Genomic DNA, 12,107 nt, shown 5'->3' on the forward strand with positions numbered 1-12,107 from the left:
TTTAGTCGCGCCCGGTCTGTCGCGGTTGCGCAACCGCGACTAATGGCAGTTGCGAACCGCGACCAAAGGCCCTTTTTCCACCAGTGGTGGTAGTTTTTGTATTATCTATTTAGTGTTTACTTCACGGCAGAAAGTTTCTTGGAATTTGTCGATATACAGCTTCTTGCCTACTTTATATCGCTCTGCATATATTATGAAATTTCATAATTTATATTGCTTCAATTCTAGGATCTGGACATACGCATACACATACAAACAAACTTTATTGCTTCTTGCTTTGATTATTCTCTGCATTTATGCGTACCTGTGGTCTAGACTTTGGTAGATCTGGTCCATTTTTTTAGAATCAGCAATGCGAATTACTGAGCTATTACTTGTTGTGTATTTGATTATTTGTAGGATGTCCGACACAAATGCAACATCGGCATCGCAGGAAGAGAATGTCCTTAAGAGAAAGTCAGATGATGTGGGATGAGAGTACGGGAGTCTAGCTGATGCTTCCAACAAGGATAAAGTAAAGTATATGTTCTGTAACCATGTGAGCACGGGAGGTGTTTATCGTCACAAGCAGCATGTGGCTCATATTGGTAATGCTGTGGTCAAATGCAAGAAAAGCTCTCAGGAAGCTAATGACAGGTGCAAGAAATCTCTTGAGGATGCATCTAATAAGAGGAGGGAAAAGACTGCCCGTGAGCAAGAGCTCAAACAAAGTGTGAACATTTCTCGCGTTGGAGATGAAGAAGTTGCTCATATCGGAAGAACGGAGCCACACAAATTAGGTCCTATTGACAAGTGGGCACAGCCTATTGATCCTAAATTGACTCAAGCCGAAGCCTTGCATCAACAGAAGATAAACAAGGAATTTTGGAAAAAGAGAACACATGAAGTGCAACAGTATGTGGCTAGTGGGGTGTACAATCATGGTAATTAAATATTTGTTTTTACCCACACTGCCATTTATAGTTTACTTCTTTGTAATGTTTGACCATTGGTTGCCTTCTCACTTACTAATTTTGTTTGTATTGCAATTGTAGCTATACCATTCAATGCTTGTGACAACGATGATTTCAAGTTAATGTGTGAAGCCATTGGGAGGTTTGGTCCTGGATTTGAGCCGCCATCTAAACATGACCTTCGAGAGACTTTGCTGAGTGAGGAACATGCAAGAGTGAAGAGTTTGCTGCAAGAACGTGATGCTGAAAAGATGAAGAATGGCTGCTCCATTATGACTGATGCTTGGTCAGATAGGAAGAGGAGAAGCATAATGAACTTGTGCACAAACAGTGCTGATGGTTCTAGTTTTATAAGGTCGAGTGAGATGTCGGCTGTGTCGCACACAAGTGAAGTCATCTTCCAATTAGTGGATGAAGCAATTGAAGAAGTAGGTCCTGAAAATGTGGTCCAAGTAGTGACTGATAATGCTTCTAATAACATGGGGGCAAAGAAGATGTTGTTGGAGAAGCGGCCGAACATGTTTTGGAGCTCTTGTGCGACGCACACCATTAACTTGATGTTGCAAGGAATTGGCGATCTGCCAAGGTTTAGTAAGGTACTTGAAAAAAGCAAAAGCATTCACTATCTTTGTCTATGGGCACACACGGACCTTGGACTGCATGAGACACTTCTCTTCAGGGAAAGAGATCATAAGGCCAGGGGTCACTAGGTTTGCTTCTGGTTATCTAACTTTGGAAAGCCTTCTAGAAAAAAAGGATCAACTGAGGAAGATGGTGGTTGATGGTAGATGGGACAAACTAAGAGAAGTTAAATCAAAAAAGGGAAAGGTAGCAATAGCTACGATGATGAGCATGGCTTTTTGGAAAGATTTGAAGCTTTGCCTGAATGTCTTTGAGCCTTTGGTAAAAGTCCTTCTTTGGTTGATGGGGATGTCAAGCCATCTATGGGTTTTGTATATGGAGAAATAGTGAAGGCAAAGAAAGAGATCAAGGAAGTCTATGGCAATGTGGAGTCACGTTACAAAGATGTGATTAATATTGTTGAGAAAAAGATGAAAGATCGACTTGACTCTCCGTTGCACTTGGCTGCATACTTACTGAATCCATATTATAGCTATGCTGATACTAATATTTTTGATGATGGGACAATAACCGAAGGGTTCATTAGCTGTGTGGAGACCTTTTATTATGGTGATGATGACAAGCAAGATCAAGCTGTCAATTTTGAATTAAAGAGATTCCAGAATAGAGAAGGATCATTTGCAAAGAAGCTTCCGAGGAGTTGTCAGAATTTTGATTATAATGCAGGTATGCAGTGTAATTTTGTAAAGTCTAATTTATTAAGTATATATTCAGAATTTATGCAATACATTGTTCACTTGATTCTCTGCTTTCATTCATAGCATCTTGGTGGAGGCTCTATGGAACTGAAGCACCAGCTCTACAAAGGATGGCTGTGAGAATCCTCTCATTGACCTCAAGTTCTTCGGTCTGTGAAAGGATTTGGAGTACCTTCGAAAATGTTAGTCTCCTACTCTCTAATCTCACATCTAGCTAGAGTAGTCCGTCACATGTCAAAACGTTCCCTGTTCTTAATCCTTATGTTCATACAAAGAAAAGAAACAGGCTAACTACAGAACGTCTAAACTCTCTTGTGTTCATACAATTCAACTCGAGAATGATGGCCAAGAAACAAATGATCAAGGAGAAGAAGATCATTGATGTCCTCTTATCCGCTGAAACTACCGAAGCTCAAGGTTTTCTTTTTGAGGGCGGAGATGATTATGCAGAAATCGTCTATAGGGATGATGAGGAGGAGGAGATGGATAGTACAGGGACGCCAGGGAGTGGCATTGGAGAAGCGATGAGAGTCAATGAATTGCTCGAGCCACGTAGAAGTGCGAGACTAAGACAACTTTATGAAGAAGAAGAATTCGATTCTGAAGAAGAGGAGTTTGATGATGATGAGGAGATGCATTCAGATGAGGAGAATGACTATTGATAATTGAGGAGGCCCAAATGCAGGGTGTCTTTTCTTAAGTACTTTTTTTATCACATATCTTTATGTCATTGAGTCAAACTGTTCGTGTGTGCGTCCATGTGGAATTTCCCTTTTTGATTGTGAGAGAAGTCTTCCCAATAAGATTCTAGGAATTAAAGAACTTCATTTTGATGTGTGAACTGTTGAGCTCATAATTTATAATGCTATGCTAATTGGGTCTTGTGTGATATTTGCCTATAATATATTTGAATATTTGATATTTCTATGGGCGTATTACTTCCCATTGAATAGACTATTTAGCTCTCCACGTTGCCTGATGTATGTTATCTTTATCACCACATTGTCTTTCTAACGTACTATGGTGCAAAGTCTACCCAAATAATTCTCCTCCTAACCTGCTACTGTACGAAACGCCTTGGCCTGCCTAGGCTACGCCTAGGCAGGCTAGGCGCTAGGCAGAGAGTCACCGCCCGCCTACCGCCTAGCGCTTTTTCCAACCTTGGGTAAAACCCAACCATAGCATTAAAGCATCAAGTCCCCTTTATCCCATATGCAACAATCCCTCTTACTCGGGTTTGTGTTTCAGTCACTCACCAACCCACTATAAGCGAATCATGAACGTATTGCAACACCCTACAGCGGGAATCCCTCACGCTTGCGCGACACGGAGGGCACAATAGGACAGCACCAATAATAAAACATGCAACTCAAACCAATCATAGCAATTCATCAATCACTGATAGGACAATAGGAATCTACTCAGACATCATAGGATGGCAACACATCATAGGATAATAATATGAAGCATAAAGCACCATGTTCAAGTAGAGGGTAAAGCGGGATGCGGGAGAGTGGACCGCTATAGATAGAAGGGGGAAGGTGATGGAGATGTTGGTGAAGATGGCGGAGGTGTTGGTGAAGATCGCGGTGATGATGATGGCCCCCGGCGCCGTTCCGGCGCCACCGGAAGCAAGGGGAAGAGAGCCCCCCTTCTTCTTCTTCTTCCTTGGCCTTCTCCCTAGATGGGAGAAGGGTTTCCCCTCTGGTCCTTGGCTCCCATGGCTTGGGAGGGGCTCTCGCCCCTCCCAGATTGGATCTATCTCTCTGTTTCTGCGTTTCCTGCGTTGGCAGATTCTACCCCTTCACCGTTTCCTTTATATCCGGAGATCCGTAACTCCGATTGGGGTGAATCTTTCGCCCAGATCTTTCTCATAAAATTAGCTTTCTTGCGCCAAAAGGAGAGCTTCAACTGCCTTACGGTGGGCTCACGAGGGTCAGGGCGCGCCTGGGGGGGTAGGGCGCACCCCCCTATCTCGTGCCCACCTCGGATACCATTTCGCGTTGATTTTACTTCCAGAAAATCATAAATATTCCAAAAAAAACTCTCCATCCGTTTTTTTTTTCGTTTGGACTCCGTTTGATATTGGGTTTCTGCGAAACAAAAAAACATGCAACAGACAGGAACTGGCACTGGGCACTGGATCAATATGTTAGTCGCAAAAATAATATAAAAAGTTGCCAAAAAGTATATGGAAGTGAATAATATTGGCATGGAACAATCAAAAATTATAGATACGACGGAGACGTATCAGCATCCCCAAGCTTAATTCCTGCTCGTCCTCGAGTAGGTAAATGATAAAAAAGAATAATTTTTGATGTGGAATGCTACCTAGCATAATCTTGATCATATGTCTAATCATGGCATGAATATTAAGACACGAGTGATTCAAAGCAATAGTCTATCATTTGACATAAAAGCAATAATACTTCAAGCATACCAATAAAGCAATCATGTCTTTTCGAAACAACATGGCCAAAGAAAGTTATCCCTACAAAATCATATATTCTGGCTGTTGCTCTATCTTCATCACACAAAGTATTTAATCATCCACAACCTTGATGACAAGCCAAGCAATTGTTTCATACTTTAATAATCTCAAACTTTTTCAACTTTCACGCAATACATGAGCGTGAGCCATGGACATAGCACTATAGGTGGAATAGAATATGATGGTGGAGGTTATGTGGAGAAGACAAAAAGGGAGAAAGTCTCACATCAACTAGGCGTATCAACGGGCTATGGAGATGCCCATCAATAGATATCAATGTGAGTGAGTAGGTATTGCCATGCAACGGATGCACTAGAGCTATAAGTATATGAAAGCTCAACGAAAGAAACTAAGTGGGTGTGCATCCAACTCGCTTGGTCACGAAGACCTAGGGCACTTTTGAGGAAGCCCATCATTGGAATATACAAGCCAAGTTCTAATGAAAAATTCCCATTAGTATATGAAAGTGACAACATATGACACTCTCTATCATGAAGATCATGGTGCTACTTTGAAGCACAAGTGTGGTAAAAGGATAGTAGCATTGTCCCTTCTCTCTTTTTCTCTCATTTTTTTATTTGGGCCTTTTCTCTTTTTTATGGCCTCTTTTTTTATTTGGGCTTCTTCGGCCTCTTTTATTTTATTTCGTCCGGAGTCTCATCCCGACTTATGGGGGAATCATAGTCTCCATCATCCTTTCCTCACTTGGGACAATGCTCTAATAATGATGATCATCACACTTTTATTTTTCTTACAACTCAACAATTACAACTCGATACTTAGAACAAAGTATGACTCTATATGAATGCCTCCGGCGGTGTACCGGGATATGCAATGAATCAAGAGCGACATGTATGAAAATTATGAAGGTGGCCTTGCCACAAATACAATGTCAACTACATGTTCATGCAAAAAGCAATATGACAATGATGGAGCGTGTCATAATAAACGGAACGGTGGAAAGTTGCATGGCAATATATCTCAGAATGGCTATGGAAATGCCATGATAGGTAGATATGGTGGCTGTTTTGAGGAAGGTATATATGGTGGGTGTATGATACCGGCGAAAAGTGCGCGGTATTGGAGAGGCTAGCAAAGGTGGAAAGATGGGAGTGCGTATAATCCATGGACTCAACATTAATCATAAGTACTCACATACTTATTGCAAAAATCTACAAGCCATTGAAAACAAAGTACTACGCGCATGCTCCTAGGGGGATAGATTGGTAGGAAAAGATCATCGCTCGACCCCAACCGCCACTCATAAGGAAGACAATCAATAAATAAAATTGTGCTCCAACTTCATCACAAAGCGGTTCACCATACGTGCATGCTACGGGAATCACAAACCTCAACACAAGTGTCTCTACAATCCACAACCACCCACTAGCATGACTCTAATATCACCACCTTTATATCGCAAAACTATTGCAAGGAATCAAACATATCATATTCAGCGATCTACAAGTTTATGTAGGATTTTATGACTAACCATGTGAATGACCAATTCCTGTCATCTCTCTAAATAGATATAAGTGAAGCAAGAGAGTTTAATTCTTTCTACAAAAGATATGCCCATGCTCTAACAAATATAAGTGAAGAAAAAGAGCAATCTACAAATGGCGGTTTTCTATGTGAAGAGAAACAGGCAATCCAAACTTCAAATGATATAAGTGAAGCACATGAAGCATTCTATAAAGCCATACTCAAAAGATATAAGTGAAGTGCAATGAGCATTCTATAAATCAACCAAGGACTATCTCATACCAGCATGGTGCATAAAAGAAAAAGAAAAACCTAATTGTAAAAGACGCTCCAAGACTTGCACATAATGCATGAACGAAATGAATCCGAAAACATACCGATACTTGTTGAAGAAAGAGGGGATGCCTCCCCAGCATCCCCAATCTTAGACGCTTGAGTCTCCTTGAATTTTTACTTGGGGTGCCTCGGGCATCCCCAAGCTTGAGCTCTTGCCTCTCTTCCTTCTTCTCACATCGAAACATCCTCGATTAGACACTACATCCACACAAAACTTCAACAGAAAACTAAGTAAGATCCGTTAGTATAATAAAGCAAATCACCACTCTAAGTACTATTGCAAACCAATTCATATTTTTTTTGCATTGTGTCTACTGTAATATAACTTTTCCATGGCTTAATCCACTAATATAAATTGATAGATTCATCAAAACAAGCAAACTATGCATCAAAAACAGAATCTGTCAAAAACAGAACAGTCTGTAGCAATCTGAACATCCACCATACTTCTAGTACCCCACAAATTCTACCAAAATTAGGACAAATAAACAAGTTGTATAGCAAGACAGTGCAAAAGTAATCAGAACCAATTGACTTTCCAGTTAAAAATTAAAATCGTTCACTACAGCCAAAGTTTCTGTCCTGCACCTTACAAACCAACAAACATTGTAAACATCCTAAAGGCAAACCTTAGCACATTATTTTTATAATACAATGGAATTGTACAAGGGGATAATTATTTTTGATGAAAAGTTTCTGTAATCAAGATTCACAAAGTTTCCGTGAGCATGAACAAAGTTCAAGGAGCTCTCCCACTTCAACAATGGTTGTCTCTCTCACTTTCACTTTCCTTTTTGAAAAGTTTTAGGTTCCCCTCTTTATTTATTTTATTTTTAAACTATATGAAAGCACTCAACAGAAATAAATGACTCTCTAAAACTTCCGGGTTGTCTCCCTGGCAGCGCTTTCTTTAAGGCCATTAAGCTAGGCATTTAGTGCTCAAGCAATGAACCCACCCGGATCCCAAGGTATATCAAAGCCAATTTTAATTAACAATGATTTGTAATTTAGTAGTGAGCACAAAGTAACATATATCATGCAACAACGAAGTCTAACTCTCTTCCTATGCATCGGCATGTCATAAAAGAACCATTCATGCACACCAAGTAAAGGCCAATGCATAGTATAAACAGTTTCTTGCAATTCTATCGTGTTGGAAACATAGAGAGGTGGAGACATAGTTCCTATCTCATAATAATTGCAAGTAGGAGAAGAAAGCACCTACATATTATATCTATCAAAATCATCATGTGCAATGGTAAAAGGCAACCCATCAATATAATCCTTAATAAGCACAAACTTCTCCGATATAGTGTAGTTGGGAGAATTCAAAAAGATAATAGGACTATCATGCGTGGGTGCAATAGCAACAATTTCATTCATAACATAAGGAACTATAGCAAGTTCATCTCCATAAGCATAATTCATATTGGCATCTTGGCCACAAGAATAGAAAGGATCATCAAAAAGGGATATTTCAAGAGAATCAATGGGATCATAATAATCATCATAGCAATCATCATAGCAATCATCCTTCGGTAAGCACGAAGGGGAATTAAATAATGTATGAGTTGGAGGGTTACTCTCATTAGAAGGTGGGCACGGGTAGCTAATCCGCTCTTCCTCCTTTTGTTCTTCGCTCTCCTCATCATCTTTTTCATCCAATGAGCTCATAGTTTCATCAATTTGTTCTTCCATAGATTCCTGCAAAATATTAGTCTCTTCTTGGACAGCGGAGAATTTCTCAATATATAGTTTAACATAGGCATTAGAAGCATAATTATCATAACAATATTCAAGTATGGCAAAATTTTCAGATTTGTGGAGAGTAGCATCATACTTTTCAATCAAAGAAGCAATTTCAAAAGCACCCTTAAAAGCAACAAATTCTTCAATTTGTTGAACATCGTAGTAACTATAAACACCCTTAGCATACGAAGATAAGATCCCATTATCAATAAACTCGCATTGGTAGGGAAGGTGTTTTTTAGGGTTTTCAGAACAACAAGTAAAATCATATTCCCAACATAAATTCCAAGCATAGCATTGCAAATGTTGAATTTGACCCCATAATAGTTTCCCTTTTTCAGATATACGGTGTCGCACATAACAAGCATGTTGATCTAAAGATTTGCCCTCAACTAAGCTAGTTGGGGTTTCAGCACGAGCACAAAGGGATCGAAGATGATCCAAGTAAAAAGCTTCAGTAGTGTGATAGATTTTGTGTGGTTCTTCAACCATTGGAGCAGTAGGTACAACTAATTTTTTGGTATTTTGCGTTTCCTACCCATAACTAAAGATAAAGAACAACTAAGAACAGCAAATAAAAATTACTTAGTGATAAAGCAAACAAGCACACACGAAAATATTCACCCCACGCTATTGCTCCCCGGCAACGGCGCCAGAAAAAGGTCTTGATAACCCACAATTAAAGGGATCGCAACAGTTTTTGATAAGTACGAGTGTCGAACCCAATGAGGAGCTAAAGGTAGAACAAATATTCCCTAAAGTTCTATCGACCACCGATACAACTCTACGCATGCTTAATGTTTACATAACCTAGAACAAGTATGAAACTAGAAGTACTTTGTAGGTGTGACGGGATAGGTTTGCAAGATAATAAAGAGCGAGTAAATAAAGACTAGGGGCTTCTTAGATAAAGAAACAACTAAAGTAAATATAGCGAGTGTGGAAAAGTGGTGGTAGGAGTTGTGAAATTGTCCCTAGGCAACTGACTATGTTACTAGACCGGTAATCACTATTGCAATTCTATTTGAGGGAGAGGCATAAGCTAACATACTTTCTCTACTTGGATCATATGCACTTATGATTGGAACTCTAGCAAGCATCTGCAACTACTAAAGATTCATTAAGGTAAAACCCAACCATAGCATTAAAGCATCAAGTCCACTTTATCCCATACGCAACAATCCCTCTTACTCGGGTTTGTGTTTCAGTCACTCACCAACCCACTATAAGCGAATCATGAACATATTGCAACACCCTACAGCGGGAATCCCTCACGCTTGCGTGACACGGAGGGCACAGTAGGATAGCACCAATAATAAAACATGCAACTCAAACCAATCATAGCAATTCATCAAGCACCGATAGGACAATAGGAATCTACTCAGACATCATAGGATGGCAACACATCATAGGATAATAATATGAAGCATAAAGCGCCATGTTCAAGTAGAGGGTACAGCGGGATGCGGGAGAGTGGACCGCTGTAGATAGAAGGGGTAAGGTGATGGAGATGTTGGTGAAGATGGCGGAGGTGTTGGTGAAGATCGCGGTGATGATGATGGCCCCCGGCGCCGTTTCGGCGCCACCGGAAGCAAGGGGGAGAGAGCTTTCCTTCTTCTTCTTCTTTCTTGGCCTTCTCCCTAGATGGGAGAAGGGTTTCCCCTCTAATACTTGGCTCCCATGGCTTGGGAGGGGCGAGAGCCCCTCCCAGATTGGATCTATCTCTCTGTTTCTGCGTTTCCTGCGTTGGCAGATTCTACCCCTTCACCGTTTCCTTTATATCCGGAGATCCGTAACTCCGATTGGGGTGAATCTTTCGCCCAGATCTTTCTCATAAAATTAGCTTTCCTGCAGCAGAAGGAGAGCGTCAACCGCCTTACGGTGGGCTCACGAGGGTCTGGGGCGCGCCTGGGGGGTAGGGCACGCCCCCTACCTTGTGCCCACCTCGGATACCGTTTCGCGTTGATTTTACTTCCAGAAAATCATAAATATTCCAAAAAAAATCTCCGTCCGTTTTTTTTCCGTTTGGACTCCGTTTGATATTGGGTTTCTGCGAAACAAAAAAACATGCAACAGATAGGAACTGGCATTGGGCACTGGATCAATATGTTAGTCCCAAAAATAATATAAAAAGTTGCCAAAAAGTATATGAAAGTGAATAATATTGGCATGGAACAATCAAAAATTATAGATACGACGGAGACGTATCAAACACCACAGCGTAATGGTGTGTCCGAACGTCGTAACCGTACTTTATTAGATATGGTGCGATCTATGATGTCTCTTACCGATTTACCACTGTCGTTTTTAGGGTTATGCATTAGAGACAACTGCATTCACATTAAACAGGGCATCGTCCAAATCCGTTGAGACGACACCGTATGAACTGTGGTTTGGCAATAAACCTAAGTTGTCATTTCTTAAAGTTTGGGGATGCGATGCTTATGTCAAAAGGCTTCAGCCTGATAAGCTTGAACCCAAATCGGAGAAGTGTGTCTTCATAGGATACCCTAGGGAAACAATTGGGTACACCTTCCACCACAGATCCGAAGGCAAGATCTTTATTGCCAAGAATGGAACCTTTCTAGAGAAGGAGTTTGTCTCGAAATAAATCAGTGGCAGGAAAGTAGAACTTGATGAGATAATTGTACCTTCTCTCAATTTGGAAAGTAGCTCATCCGAGAAATCTGTTCCCATGATGCGTACACCAACTAGAGAGGAAGCTAATGATAATGATCATGAAACTTCATCAAGTTACTACTGAACCTCGTAGGTCAACTAGAGCACGATCCGCACCAGAGTGGTATGGTAATTGTCGGAGTAATGGGCCACGGGTAGGCTAACCCGAGCCCCAAAACCTTTCAAAACATCGGGGCAAACTGCGCCTCAAGACCCCACGATGAAGAGCCGCCTCCTGGGAGTCGGCAGCAGCTGTCCCTCACGGCCGAGTTCTAGGGACGACTTCGAATTAAGCCGACTCTTGGCTGACGACTTCGAGATGAGCCGACTCTCGGCTGGCGACTCTAAGATAAGACGACTATGGGAGTCAGCCCACGACTCCAACCTTCTCCTGCCTTCGCCACGGTGGACAGGGGCGGGGTACGGTCATTGCGTGGGCGTCTCTACCCTGCCTACAAGGGGCTGGCATGGCTACAGTGCGCCGTATCGCTGGAGATCTCCATCGTGGCGCGGCACTGTTGCCATGCCTGCCCTGACCTCAGCCTCAATGGGCGGCGCACTATGCCCATGACGGCCTACCTGTACGGCCCGGAGACGGCGGGACCGCCCGTCAGCGGGAGAACAGAAGACGACGAGAGCGCCCTGAAGACGGACCCGTGGGAGTCGGCCCCCTGGTGTCGGTCGGCCCCTCCCACGGGCCCCGCACGCCATTAACCAGACAAGACGGGGAATGGCGATAGTGATCGTCCGCCAGAGGGCGGCACTGTTGCCATGACCCCATGACCAAGCCAGCATCATCAGAAGCACCGCTACAGTACCAGGCCTGTCAGCGGGGCCTGCTAGTCGGCGGGCCCCAGTAGTCGGCGGAGAAGACGGCAGCCTGAGAGACAGACGGCTGGGACCCGCGCCCAGCCGGATTACCATTGTATCCCTGGGGGGCAGGCCTATATAAGCCCCCCGGGGCACCCATGCAAGGGGGATAGCTTCTCGAATAGACCCAATCATATAGGAAGGAAGGAGCTAGCCTTGCCCTCTCCTACCTACAGAAAACAGCTCTAGGAGCAACCTTGTATT

At 42.3% G+C, this 12,107-nt stretch overlaps 1 long non-coding RNA gene across 1 annotated transcript in view; it reads left to right on the plus strand.

The window, feature by feature from the left end:
* LOC119280899 overlaps positions 1-471 on the plus strand; it is an 11,672-nt gene extending 11,201 nt beyond the window's left edge. The window contains exon 3 of the long non-coding RNA XR_005138206.1: positions 400-471. This is a non-coding gene — a long non-coding RNA (uncharacterized LOC119280899). The remainder of the gene's footprint in view (positions 1-399) is intronic.
* Positions 472-12,107: the final 11,636 nt, after the last annotated feature.

This window comes from Triticum dicoccoides, chromosome 3B (genome assembly GCF_002162155.2).
Source record: "Triticum dicoccoides isolate Atlit2015 ecotype Zavitan chromosome 3B, WEW_v2.0, whole genome shotgun sequence".
In the NCBI taxonomy this organism is placed as follows: domain Eukaryota; kingdom Viridiplantae; phylum Streptophyta; class Magnoliopsida; order Poales; family Poaceae; genus Triticum; species Triticum dicoccoides.